Source organism: Scyliorhinus torazame, chromosome 5 (assembly GCF_047496885.1).
Source record: "Scyliorhinus torazame isolate Kashiwa2021f chromosome 5, sScyTor2.1, whole genome shotgun sequence".
In the NCBI taxonomy this organism is placed as follows: domain Eukaryota; kingdom Metazoa; phylum Chordata; class Chondrichthyes; order Carcharhiniformes; family Scyliorhinidae; genus Scyliorhinus; species Scyliorhinus torazame.
Genome location: NC_092711.1, coordinates 118,194,454 through 118,207,251, shown reverse-complemented (window position 1 = coordinate 118,207,251; position 12,798 = coordinate 118,194,454). Strand labels below are relative to the sequence as shown.

General features: G+C 46.0%; 1 long non-coding RNA gene across 1 annotated transcript; it reads left to right on the top strand.

Moving 5' to 3' along the window:
* The first annotated feature begins 721 nt into the window (after positions 1-721).
* Positions 722-4,709, top strand: LOC140421738 (uncharacterized). The gene is made up of 2 exons (XR_011947052.1): positions 722-837; positions 3,753-4,709. It is a non-coding gene; the product is annotated as an uncharacterized lncRNA (long non-coding RNA).
* The last annotated feature ends 8,089 nt before the right edge of the window (positions 4,710-12,798 follow it).

The following is a 12,798-nucleotide window of genomic DNA, read 5'->3' as shown; positions in this document are numbered from 1 at the left end:
ATTTACGCGTGCCAGGCCTTGGCGCCACGTAAAGGCGGCGCCGCATACATGACGCGGCCGGCGCCGCACAACTGGCGTCACCCGCGCATGCCTGGTTGCCGTCCGCCCCGCAAGAAGATGTCAGACGGATCTTGCGGGGCTGCGGAGGAAAGGAGGTCTGCCTTCAGAGAAGCTGGCCCGATGATCAGTGGGCACCGATCGCGGGCCAGACCGCATTTGAGGCCCCCCCCCCAGTGCAGGATACCCCCTCGCTCCCCCGCAGGGCACCCCCCAGTGTTCCCGCGCTGTTCCCGCCGGCAGCGACCAGGTGTGGACGGCGCTGGGGGGAACCCGCCATTTTGGGCAGGCCGCTTGGCCCATCCGGCACTGAGAATCGCGGGGGTACCGGTGAATCGCCATTTTGGCTGTCTCGGGCGATTCACTGGACCACGCCGTGCAAAACGCGATTGTACCGATCTGGCAGCTTCTGTGAATCACGGGAGGGCGTCGGAACGGCGTCGCGGGAAAATTTGGCGATCCAGGTGATTCTCCCAACCGGCACGGGAGCGGATAATCGTGCCCAGTGTGTCATAAGGATGGATGTGTTGACCGATTAATGGCTGGAGGATGGGGACAGGTCATGTGACCAAACCTCCAGGAATACATTTAATCAAAGTTGGCGACGAGAGAATGTTGTGAATTTCAATCGTAAGCTGACAGTGAGGTTTCTGTAAATTTACAGGATACCAGAAGTGGAGGTTTAACAGACGGGAAACGCAAAGCAAACGTCACATTGTGATCTGACAGAGTCACTTGATTCATTAGAAACTGAATATCAGCAGCATCTGGGTGTGGAAGGTAAAAGGTTTGACTGTTCTGTCTGTGAGGGAAGATTTCAGGTCTCAGTGTGACTGGAAAAGCCCCGAGATTCACAAAACACTTGTTCGGCCAAACCTGGAGAACTGTGTTCAGTTCTGGGCAACAAACCTGAAGAAGGATAGAATGGCCTCGGTGGGAGTGTAGCACAGATTTACCCGAGTGATATCTAAACCCCTCCGGGGTTAAATTACAAGGGAAGATTACACAAAAATGTCAGAGTCAGCTGGCAGCACGGTGGCGCAGTGAGTAGCACTGCTGCCTCACGGCGCCAAGGTCCCAGGTTCAATCCCGGCTCTGGGTCACTGTCCATGTGGAGTTTGCACATTGTTTGCGTGGGTTTCGCCCCCACAGCCCAAAGATATGCAGGTTAGGTGGATTGACCACGCTAAATTGCCCCTTAATTGGAAAAAATGAATTGGGTACTCTAAATTTATATTTAAAAAACAATTTTAAAACAAAAAATGTCAAGTCATTATGGGCAGAGAAGGGCATTCGGTCCATTGAGTCCATTCTAGCTCTATAATTGGCACAGTGGTTAGCACTGTTGCTTCACAGCGCCAGGGACCCGGGTTCGATTCCTGGCTTGGGTCACTGTCTGTGCGGTGCGCGCACGTTCTCCCCGTGTCTGTTGTGGGTTTCCTCCGGGTGCTGCGGTTTCCTCCCACAAGTCCCGAAAGACGTGCTTGTTAGGTGTAGTGGACATTCTGAATTCTCGCTCTGTGTACCCGAACAGGAGCCAGAGTGTGACGACCTGGGGATTTTCACAGTAACTTCATTGCAGTGTTATTGTAAGCTTACTTGAGACACTAATAGATATTATTATTATCTGGAGCAATCCAGTCAGAGTCATTCTCCTGCTCTGTCTCTGTATCCTCACAGTTTTATTTCTCTCAGGTTTCTATCCAATTTTTAAAAAAATCATTTATTTTGTCGATTTCCAAACACTGTCATCGGCAGCAAGTTTAAGGTCATTGCCACTGGCTGTGTAAAAACATTCTTCCTCGTACCTCCTGGACCATTTACATGCATAGATACGGAGCAACGTAGAAAATAGGAGCAGGAGGAGACCATTTGGCCCGTCGAGTCTGCTCCACCAGTCATTACCATCAGAGCTGATTAGGCTCAATAGCCTAATCCTGCTTCCCCCCCATATCCTTTGATCCCCTTCACCCTCAGTGCTGTATCTAACTGCTTCTTGAAAACATGCAATGTTTTGGCTTTAATTAGTTCCTGTGGTAACGAATTCCATGGGCTCACCACTCTCTGGGTGAAGAAATTTCTCCTCATCTCTGTCCTAAATGGTCTCCCCTTATCCTCAGACTGTGACCCCTATTTCTGGACACACCCACTATCGGGAACATCCGTCCTGAATCTACTCTGTCTCGCCCTGGTTTTTTTTTAACATAAATTTAGAGTGCCCAATTCTTTTTTTGCAATTAAGGGGCAATTTTAGCCAATCTACCTACCCTGCACATCTTTGGATTTGTGGGGGTGAGACCCACGCAAACACAGGGAGAATGTGCAAACTCCACACAGACAGTGACCCAGGGCTGGGATCGAACCCGGGTCCTCGGCGCATTGAGGTAGCTGTGCTAACCACTGCACCACCAACTTTTTATAGGTTTCTATGAGATCCCCCCTCATTCTTCTGAACTCCATTGAATACAATCCTAACCAATTCAACCTAATCTGCACATCTTTGAACTGTGGGAGGAACTGTGGGAGGAAACCGGAGCACCCGGAGGAAACCCACACAGACACGGGGAGAAATTGCAAACCCGACACAGTCAGAGTGGGAATTGAACCCAGGTCCCTGGTGCTGTGAGGCAGCAGTGCTAAGCACTATGCCACCCCTTGCCTTGCAACCCTCAAGAGAAAAACAAATCCTTATCCCCATCTGAAATGGGTGACCCCTCACTTTGCAACAGTAACCCGCTTGTTCCAGATTCTCCCACATGAGGAAACATCCTCTCCACATCCACCCTGTCAAGACCCCTCAGGATCTTATATACTACAATCCAGGTTTTACCCAAAACTTTAAATCTGTGTCCCGACTGCTTGTATGATCAGTGAATGGAAACAGAGTTTCTTTGTCCACCTGATGGAAACCTGGCATAATCTTGTGTCCCTGAATCAAATCTCCCCTCAACCTCCTTTGCTGGAACCATTCTGGTAAATCTCCTCTGCACCTTCTCCAAGAACCTTCACATCCTTCCTGAAGAGTGGTGACCAGAGCTTTATAAAGATTCATAGAATAGAATTAGAACCATAGAATTCCTACAGTGCAGGAGGCCATTCGGCCCATCGGGTCTGCACCGACTCTCTGTATGGGCGTCCTGCCGAGGCCCACACCCCTATCCTGTCCCTGTAACCCCATAGCCCCACCGAAACTGTACATCCCTGGACACTAACGGGCAATTTATCAAGGCCAATCCACCTAACATTCCCTTCTTTGGACTGCGGGGGGAAACCAGAGCACCGGGTGGAAACCCACGCAGACACGGGGAGAAAGTGCAAACTCCACACAACAGTCACCAAAGCCGGAATTGAACCCGGGTCCCTTGCGCTTTGAGGCAGTAGTGCTAATCCCTGTGCCGCCAGAAGCATAATTTTGGTATCAATATTACTGTTTATGAAGTTCAAGATCGAATTTGTTTGCCAACTCCTCTCTTAATATGTCTTGTAGATATAGAAAATCCCTCTTCACCTCTTTCTCTCTCCTCCCAAAGAGGCCAGTTGGGTTTTTATGACAATCCAGCAGTTTTCATGGTCACTTTTTCCCAGTGCCGGCCGCACAAATGACCAGATTCATTCAGCTCAATTTCACAACCTGCCTTTGTGTTTTTGTGCGTTCTCTCTCACTCCCTATTTTCTGTTTTGAATCTATTTCACAGGGTGTTCGAAGGGGAGGCTTCAAAGTCCGGAAACTCAAACTAAGCATCACATCAGGATCTGACAGAGTCCTCAATTTATCATATCGTGAACATCATCAGAATATCATTGAACATGGAAGGAAAAATCAATGTTCACAGTGCGGAGAAACCGTACACGTGTTGTGTGTGTGGACGAGGATTCAGTCAATCATCAGGCCTCACAAGCCACAAATGCAGTCACACTGAGGAGAAACCGTGGAAATGTGCAGACTGTGGGAAAGGATTCACTGTCCCATCCAAGCTGGAAACTCATTGACGCAGTCACACTGGTTAGAGACCATTCACCTGCTCCGAGTGTGGGAAGGGATTTACTAAGTCATCCCACCTGCTGAGTCACCAACGAGTTCACACTGGAGAGTGACCGTTTCCATGTCCAGACTGTGGGTAGTGCTGTAAAAGTTCTGCGGAACCGATGGGTCATCAACGTGTTCACACTGACAAGAGACCGTTCAGGTGCTCTCACTGCGGGACTGGCTTCAGACGATCATCTGACCTCACTGCACATCAGCGAAGTCACACTGGGGAGAGGTCATTCGCCTGCTCCAAGTGTGGGAAGGGATTCACTGAGTCATTCGCTTTCTCCACACACCAGCGAATTCACACTGGGGAGAGACCATTCGCCTGCTCAGAGTGTGGGAAGGGATTTACTCAGTCATCCACCCTGCAGAACCACTATCGAATTCATACTGGGGAGAGACCATTCACCTGCTCCGAGTGTGGGAAGGGATTCACTCAGTTATCCCATCTGCTGAGACACCAACAAGGCCACAAGTAATGACAATGATTGGATTTTGCAGCTCCTCACATTCAGGACTGAACGATGTTCATTTGGGTCTCTTTCTGTTGATAACAATTCCAGCCCATTTTGGGGGCTAATATTCTGGCTAAAAGTCAAATAAATTAGATGTGTGTTAAATACATAGTGTGTTGAAACTTTTTAATTACTCTGACACAAGTTAGTTCCTTTTGAAGTACTCTCGCTCTCCCCTGGCTCTTCCATCCTCACCTCCAACAAGAAGTGTGAGGAGCTTGTGGAGCTTCTTTGTGACTGAGATTGAGTAAATCCGATCAGCTGCCTCTGCTGCTTCCCTCCCTTCCACGAGCCCACCGGACCAAACTGTCTCTAAATTTCATCCTTTCCCGAGCCCTGAACCCACATAAGAACAAAGAAATGTACAGCACAGGAACAGGCCCTTCGGCCCTCCAAGCCCCTGCCGACCATGCTGCCTGACTAAACTACAATCTTCTACACTTCCTGGGTCCGTATCCCTCTATTCCCATCCTATTCATGTATTTGTCAAGATGCCCCTTAAATGTCACTATCGTCCCTGCTTCCACCACCTCCTCCGGTAGCGAATTCCAGGCACCCACTACCCTCTGGGTAAAATCTTGCCTCGTACATCTACTCTAAACCTTGCCCCTCTCACCTTAAACCTATGCCCCCTAGTAATTGACCCCTCTACCCTGGGGAAAAGCCTCTGACTATCCACTCTGTCTATGCCCCTCATAATTTTGTAGACCTCTATCAGGTCTCCCCTCAACCTCCGTCATTCCAGTGAGAACAAACCAAGTTTATTCAACCGCTCCTCATAGCTAATGCCCTCCATACCAGGCAACATTCTGGTAAATCTCTTCTGCACCCTCTCTAAAGCCTCCACATCCTTCTGGTAGTGTGGCAACCAGAATTGAACACTATACTCCAAGTGTGGCCTAACTAAGGTTAAAAACACCCTATGTCCTGTTTTTTTCTCTCGACCTCCCTTTACGAATGAATGAATGAATATTGCTTGTCACAAGTAGGCTTCAAATGAAGTTACTGTTAAAAGCCCCTAGTCTCCACATTCCAGCACCTGTTCGGGAAGGCTGGTAAGGGAATTGAACCGTGATGCTGGCCTGCCTTGGTCTGCTTTAAAAGCCAGCTAATTAGTCCAGTGTGCTAAACCAGCCCCTTCAGTTCGCGCAACAACACAGAATGGACGAGCAGAAACTGATAGCCAAGTTCCGCACACATGCGTACGGCCTCAACTGGGACCCTGGATTCATGTTACATTACATGTGCTTGCGAAATCCTACCAACTGTCCTGGCTTGAGACAATTCACACCTCTTTAACCTGTGATTATCCCTCTCTCCAGTCGCACCGTATTGACCTGTAAAGACTTAATTACCTGCAAAGACTCGCATTCAAAGTACCATTTGGCATAATTGAATTTTTCTACACTTGTGTTTGTGGAACCCACATCTTCATTCACCTGACGAAGGAGCTGCACTCCGAAAGCTAGTGATTCGAAACAAACCTATTGGACTTTAACCTGGTGTTGTAAGCCTTCTTACTGTGCCTACCCTAATCCAAAGCCAGCATCTCCACATCATAAATGAGAAGCATTAAATGCTGCTGCCAGTTTCGAACCAGGCACCTTTAGCGCGTTAGGTGAATGTGATAACCACCATGCTACAGAAACAGCTGGAAGACCAGTACCAATGGACCTGTGCAACGTTCAACTGCACAGTCTTGCTGCAGCTTTCAATGGTTCGGCTGGGAGGCCAGGTCACTTATTACATGAAGACCGCTGTTCCTTTAAAACAGATGTCTCAACTTGTCAGACCATAAGATATAGAACTTATATTGTACTTTAGCATTTGTTCAGTAAATATCTAACGGAATCATGCTCTCTGTTCAATCATTAATGCATCATTCTTATCTTCCCACAGAAAATTTCCACCAATTTTACTCAATATTTGTTTTATTATTCAATGTTGAACATAGTATATTTATTTGTTACATGACTTCATTTTGAATTGAATGGCTCTCGAGTCTTCATCCTGAATAACTCTGAAATGTACACCATTGAATTGCAAACATGACTGACCAAGAAAAGAAAGCGTTTCACTGGGTAACAGAAATCCCATCAATCTTTGTTCAGTTTGACCACAGTCAGCTTTTGAACAAAGTCAAATATCGTTAAATGGAAGAGAATTGAGAATTATGTGTTGCTTATATTTGACCCGTGTGTTTTGGTGTGAAACATTCTGCAGCCTAAATACCGTTCATGTATAAGAAAGGAGGGCTGACAGCAAATCCGCACTGAGCCTGGATTTCCTCATCTCCCTGAGTGGCTTTTCCTGTTTCTCCATCATTAAGGCCGAATCTTTCAAAAATGTGGTTCAGTTAAATCTCTAATATTTCCTCTAATTCAGTTACAGTATCGTTTGTGTCTGTCTGTATGAGCTGTCTGGATATGGTTCGGATGGTGATTAAAATCTTAATCGGTGTCTACAAAGCCATTAAATTCTTTTGTGAACTGAGCAAACTGCCAAGATCCACACTTTGTTTTTTCATGTCTGGAACGATCTGTCTGGACTGTACGCAGAACAATACTTTTCACTGTACTCGGGACACGTGACAATAAATCCAATCCAATCAAAGAGACAGTTTCTTACTCGTTCTTCAAATTGAAAATAGACTTCTTAAAAATTATTCATTGATGGGAGGTGGGGTCACTGGCTGGGCCAGCATTTACTGCTCATTCCAATTGCCCTTGAACTGGGTGTCTTGTGAGGCTATTTCAGAGGGCACTTACAAATCAACCACAACATTGCTGTGGATCTGGAGTCACGTGTAGGCCAGGCCACATAAGGAGAGCAGATTTCTTGAAGGACATTAGTGAACCAGATGAGTTTTCACAACAATCAAGAGTGTTATCATAGACTTTTAATTCAAGACTTTTATTCAATTTCAGCATCTGCCATAGGCAGATTCGATCCCAGATCCCCAGAGCATTAACCTGGGTCTCTGGATTACTCGCCCAGTAACAATACCATTACTCCAATGCCTAGCCCACATATTCTTGGCAGAATATGGTGTCTCATGTTGTGTTCTGTGATCTTGTCTTGCAATGATTCTGTAGAACTGCTGGTTAATTAGCCAGAACGATGATTTATTAATGTACACGTGGTAAGGTAATGATCAGAATGCTATGCAAACTAAGTTATCACAGAGTTACATTTGACTCGCTTATGTGCGACTGGCCTTGTGTATGCCTGACAACCTTCTGCTGGTAGCCGGATGTCACCTGACTGATGCCTGACGCCAACTACTGGTGGGAGGTCACACTGCTGAGTACAGGTAATATATACGGGCTTATCACCACATCTCGGAACTTCTCAAAATTATCGAGTAATTTATTTTTTCAAACAAATTCTGATAGCTCTGCAGTTTCTGGAAACATTTTGGTTGATCGTGTTATTTTTTAAAATAAAGATCTAGTCATTGTAATATAATTACCAAATACACCAATTCACTAATCATAATCAATGTTCACTACTGAATAAACTTGAATTTAATTATTGTTTTTTGCGATGAAATCAATATATAGTTAATGTAGAAAAGGTACAGAAGGTGAAATGGCTGCAGAAAGGCACATGTTAGAGATATAAAAGGGCTTCCTTGACCTTATTACTAAGACCAGTGAATACACTATGAAAATAACAATTTACGGGCAGCAAGGTGGCACAATGGTTAGCAATGCTGCCTCACGCGCCAAGGTCCTAGGTTCGATCCCCACCCCGTGTGGAGTTTGCACATTCTTCCCGAGGTTTTGTTGGCCTCACCCCCATAACCCAAAGATGTGCAGGGTAGGTGGATTGGCCACGCTAAATTGTTCCTTAATTGGAAAAACTTAATTGGGTACTCTAAATTTTTTATTTATTTTATAATGAAAATAACAATTTTAAAACTAAATATGATTACACATGCGCACTTACAGCTTCCTACATTACAACAGTGAATATGTTTCAAAAGTACTCCAATGGCTTTAAAATACTTTAGGTATGTCCAGTGGTAGTGAGAGGTTTTATAGAAATGTACATTTGTTCTAATTGTCCGCAAGCGAGGATATATTACACTCAGTGTCCTCACCAATTTATTGATAAAGGTTGAGTCTTAATTTTGTGTAATAACCACGTCATTGACACCATTTTGAATTCTCTGTGAAACTCCAGACACACCATAGGCACAATTATTTGTTGTAAAACAGAGCGAGTTGTTGTGATTTGGAATGCACTGTCCATAAATGGTGCCAGAATCTCATTGGATTGCAACTTCCAAAAGGGAATTTGGTACAGTCTGAAAAAGAAAACAAAATAGTCGAACTACGGGGTAAATGGGTCGTTGTACAAAGAGCTGGCACGGGATAAATGGGCCAAATAGACTCCCCTGTGCTCTAGCAGCCTTGTGTACATGTAAAGGGAGTGGTAACGACCTGGAACCTACTGCCTATGAAGGTAGGAGATGCAGAGATGACGGAAGGAATTGAATAAGAAATTGGACAGGCACTGAGAGAAATAACCCACAGGGATTTGGGGAAAGAAGGGGGCAATGGACAGACTGGCTTCCTCCACAGAGAGCCAACACGATCCTAACGGACTAAATGGCCCCATTCACCACCCTCCAGATGCTGTGATCTCAGGAGAGAAATTCAGCTGCTCCAGTCATTCCAACTAACTGGAGTCCCTATTCTCTGGTGCCATTCTTAGAAATGTCCTCTACACCGTCTCTAAGAACTTCATATCTTTCCTAAGGTGTGGAGCCCATATATAGGGTTCCATTCTGGAGGGATGGAATTGAAAAGTACGGAGGAAATGTTCGACTTGTTTAAAACGATGGTTCGACTACACTGGGAGCTCTGTCAACATTGATGATCTCCATTTCGAAAAAGGAAATAGAGGCACTGGATAAGGTGCAACAAAGATTCATAATATACAGAACTGAGAGCATTTAACACTCAGGAAAGGCTGGGGCTGCTTTTTTCTGGAAAAGAGAAGACTGATGGGTGACCTGATGGAAGTCTTTCAGATTATGAAGGGATTCAATAATCTAATAGGAATTTCAGTAGAAACCTCTTTACCCAGCGAGTGGTGAGAATGTGGATCTCGTTACCACAGCGAGTGGTTGAGGTGAACAGCATGAATCCATTGAACGTAAAGCGAGACACAGACATGAGGGGAAAAGGAATAGAAGGAGATGCTGATGGGAGATATAGAGGGGTGGGTGGAGGATCATGTGAAGCATAAATACCGACACAGACCATGGCTAACCTCAGCCGATATGGGAATTTAACCTGTGCTGTTGGTATCACGCAGCACGAACCAGCCATCCAGCCAACTGAGCTAACCGATCCCCGTGTAAATCTGTAATAATTCCATAAATATTAGTGATTGCATGTCTCCCACCATACTATTTAATGTAGTTTCCCAGTGTACCTCAGACAACTTGCCCCTCGTACCCTAATAATTTTCTTATGCGAGAAGCACCAAGATAAATTAAACAAATGAACCATGTAACCACCACAGCCCATCTTCATGGCAATGTGGCATGATTTTGGGGGTTACCAAACAGAAATGGTAATGAAACATCTTCTAACCTCCAAACACCCTTTCACTCTTTGATCCTTGCGAAATGTGAAACCAGATATTCGCAAGAAGGCTCAGAGAGAATCAGACCATTGGAGACGAAGACATGGGACCGGCCAGTCCAGCAGAAAGAAACTCTCTGACCATCCCCATTGACCAACAGAATGAACAACATGCAGTCCTGGATGTAATTGAGAACAGAAACAATAACAGCAGAATCCAATCCCTGTAATCAGTTGTGAACATGTTGGTGTCTCAGAAAGTGCAATGAATTACAAAATCCCTTCACACATTGAGACCTGGGGCCAGGATTGAACACTGGTCCTCAGCTCCGTGAGACCGCAGTGCTAACCACTGCATCGCCTAACTATTTAGATGAGGGAACAAAATACAATATTTCCAAATTTGCAGATGACACAAGTTGTGTGGGAGGCTGAGCTCTGAGGAGGTTGCAGAGATCCTTCAGTGTGATTTGGACAAGTTGAGTGAGTGGGCAAATGAATGGCAGATACAGTATAATTTGGAGAAATGCAAGGTTATCCAGTTTGGTAGCAAAACAAGAAGGCAGACTATTATCTGAATTGTCATAAATTAGGAGAGGGAAATGTGCAACGAGACCTGGTTATCCTCGTACACCAGTCTCTGAAGGAAAGAATGCAACTACAGCAGGCGATAAAGATGGCAAATGATATGCTAGCCTTCATTGCGAGCGGATTCAGTACAGGAGCAGGGATATCTTGCTGTCATTATACAGGGCCTTGGCGAGGCCATACCTGGAATATTGTGTGCAGTTTTGGTCTCCTTATCTGAGGAAGGATGTTCTTGCTCTAGAGGGAGTGCAGCGAAGGTTTACCAGACTGATTCCTGGGATGGTGGGACTGATGTATGAGAGATTGAATCAGTTAGGATTGTATTCGCTGGAGTTCAGAAGAATGGGGGATCTCATAGAAACCTATAATATTCTATCAGGACTTGACAGGGTAGATGTAGGAAAGATTTTCCCGATGGTGGGAGTGTACAGAACCAGAGGTCGCAGTCTGAGGACATGGGGTAGACCATTTAGGACAGAGATGAATAATTTCTTCATCAGAGAGTGGTGAGCCTGTGGAATTTGTTACCACAGGAAATAGTTGAGGCCAAAACATTGTATGTTTTCAGGAAACAGTTAGATATAGCACTTAGAGCGAAGGGAATCAAAGGATGTAGAGGGGAAATCGGGATTAAGCTATTAAGTTGGATGATAAGCCATGATCATAATGAATGGCAGAGCAGGCGCGAAGGGCCAAATGGTCTCATCCTGCTCCTATTTTCTATGTAATCCCTTCCCACACTGAGAGCAGGTGAATGGCTTCTCCCCAGTGTGAACTCGCTGGTGTGTCTGCAGGATAAGCTGGCACCCCTGATGATGGAGATATTTGAGGAGGCGATAGGGAAGGGGTGTTACCACAAACTTTGGGGCAGGCATCGGTTTCCCTGTTGCTTAAAAAGATAAGGATCCGACGGAGTGTGGGTTGTTTCGGCCCATATCACTTTTAAACGTGAACGCAAAGGTATTAACGAAGGTACTGGCAGGTAGGCAGGAGGAGTGCCTCCTGAAGGTGATAGGTGAAGATCAGACGGGGTTTGTGTGAGGGAGGCAGCTCTTTTCAAACGTTAAGAGGGTATTGAACGTGGTTATGGCATCAGCGGAAGGGAAGGAAACAGAGGTGGTTGTGGCACTGGACACCGAGAAAGCGTTTGACCGAGTAGAATGGGGACACTTGATAGCAGTTCTGGAGCGGTTTGGGATTGGTCCATGATTTGTGGACTGGGTAAAGCTACTGTATAAGTAGCCGGGGCCAGTGTCCGCACAAAAAACATCAGCTCGAGAGACTTTTCTCTCCACCGTGGGACTAGGCAGGGATGTCCTATGTCCCCCCTGCTGTTTGCACTCTCGCGATTGAGCCATTGACCATCGCAAAACCGCCGTTGGCCATTGCGTTAAGAGGTTTGGGGGTAGGGAAAGGGATAGTGCGGGGGGGGGGGGGGGGTGAATAGAGCATAGGGTACCCTTGTATGCAGATGACTTGTTATTATATGTGTTGGAACCGAGTGTGTCAAGAGGGGGAATATTGGAGCTGCTTCGGGTGTTTGGGTCTTTCTCGGGGTACAAATTAAATCGAGACAAGAGTGAGCATTTTGTGGTGTTTCGGCCAGGGGTGTGGGCAGGGGTGGGGGGGCAGCCATTCCGTAGGGCAGGGGTTCACTTTAGATATCTGGGTGTGCAGGTTGCTCGGGATTGGAGGGGGGGGTAGGGGTCACTGGAGGGTCGGTTAAAATGAACACGTTGCTGCGATTTCTGTATATTTTCCAATGCCTGCCGATTTTCCTGCCAAAGGCATTTTTTGGAGAGTTTTAAGGAATAATTTCCAACAAGTGGAAACATCTTCTCCATGTCCACTCTACCCAGGCCTCGCAGTATCCTATAAGTTTTAATAAGATACCCCCATACTTCAAAACTCCAATGAGTACAGACCCAGAGTCCTCAACCGTTCCTCATACGACAAGCTCTTCATTCCAGGGATCATTCTTGTAAACCTCCTCTGGAGCTTTTCCAAG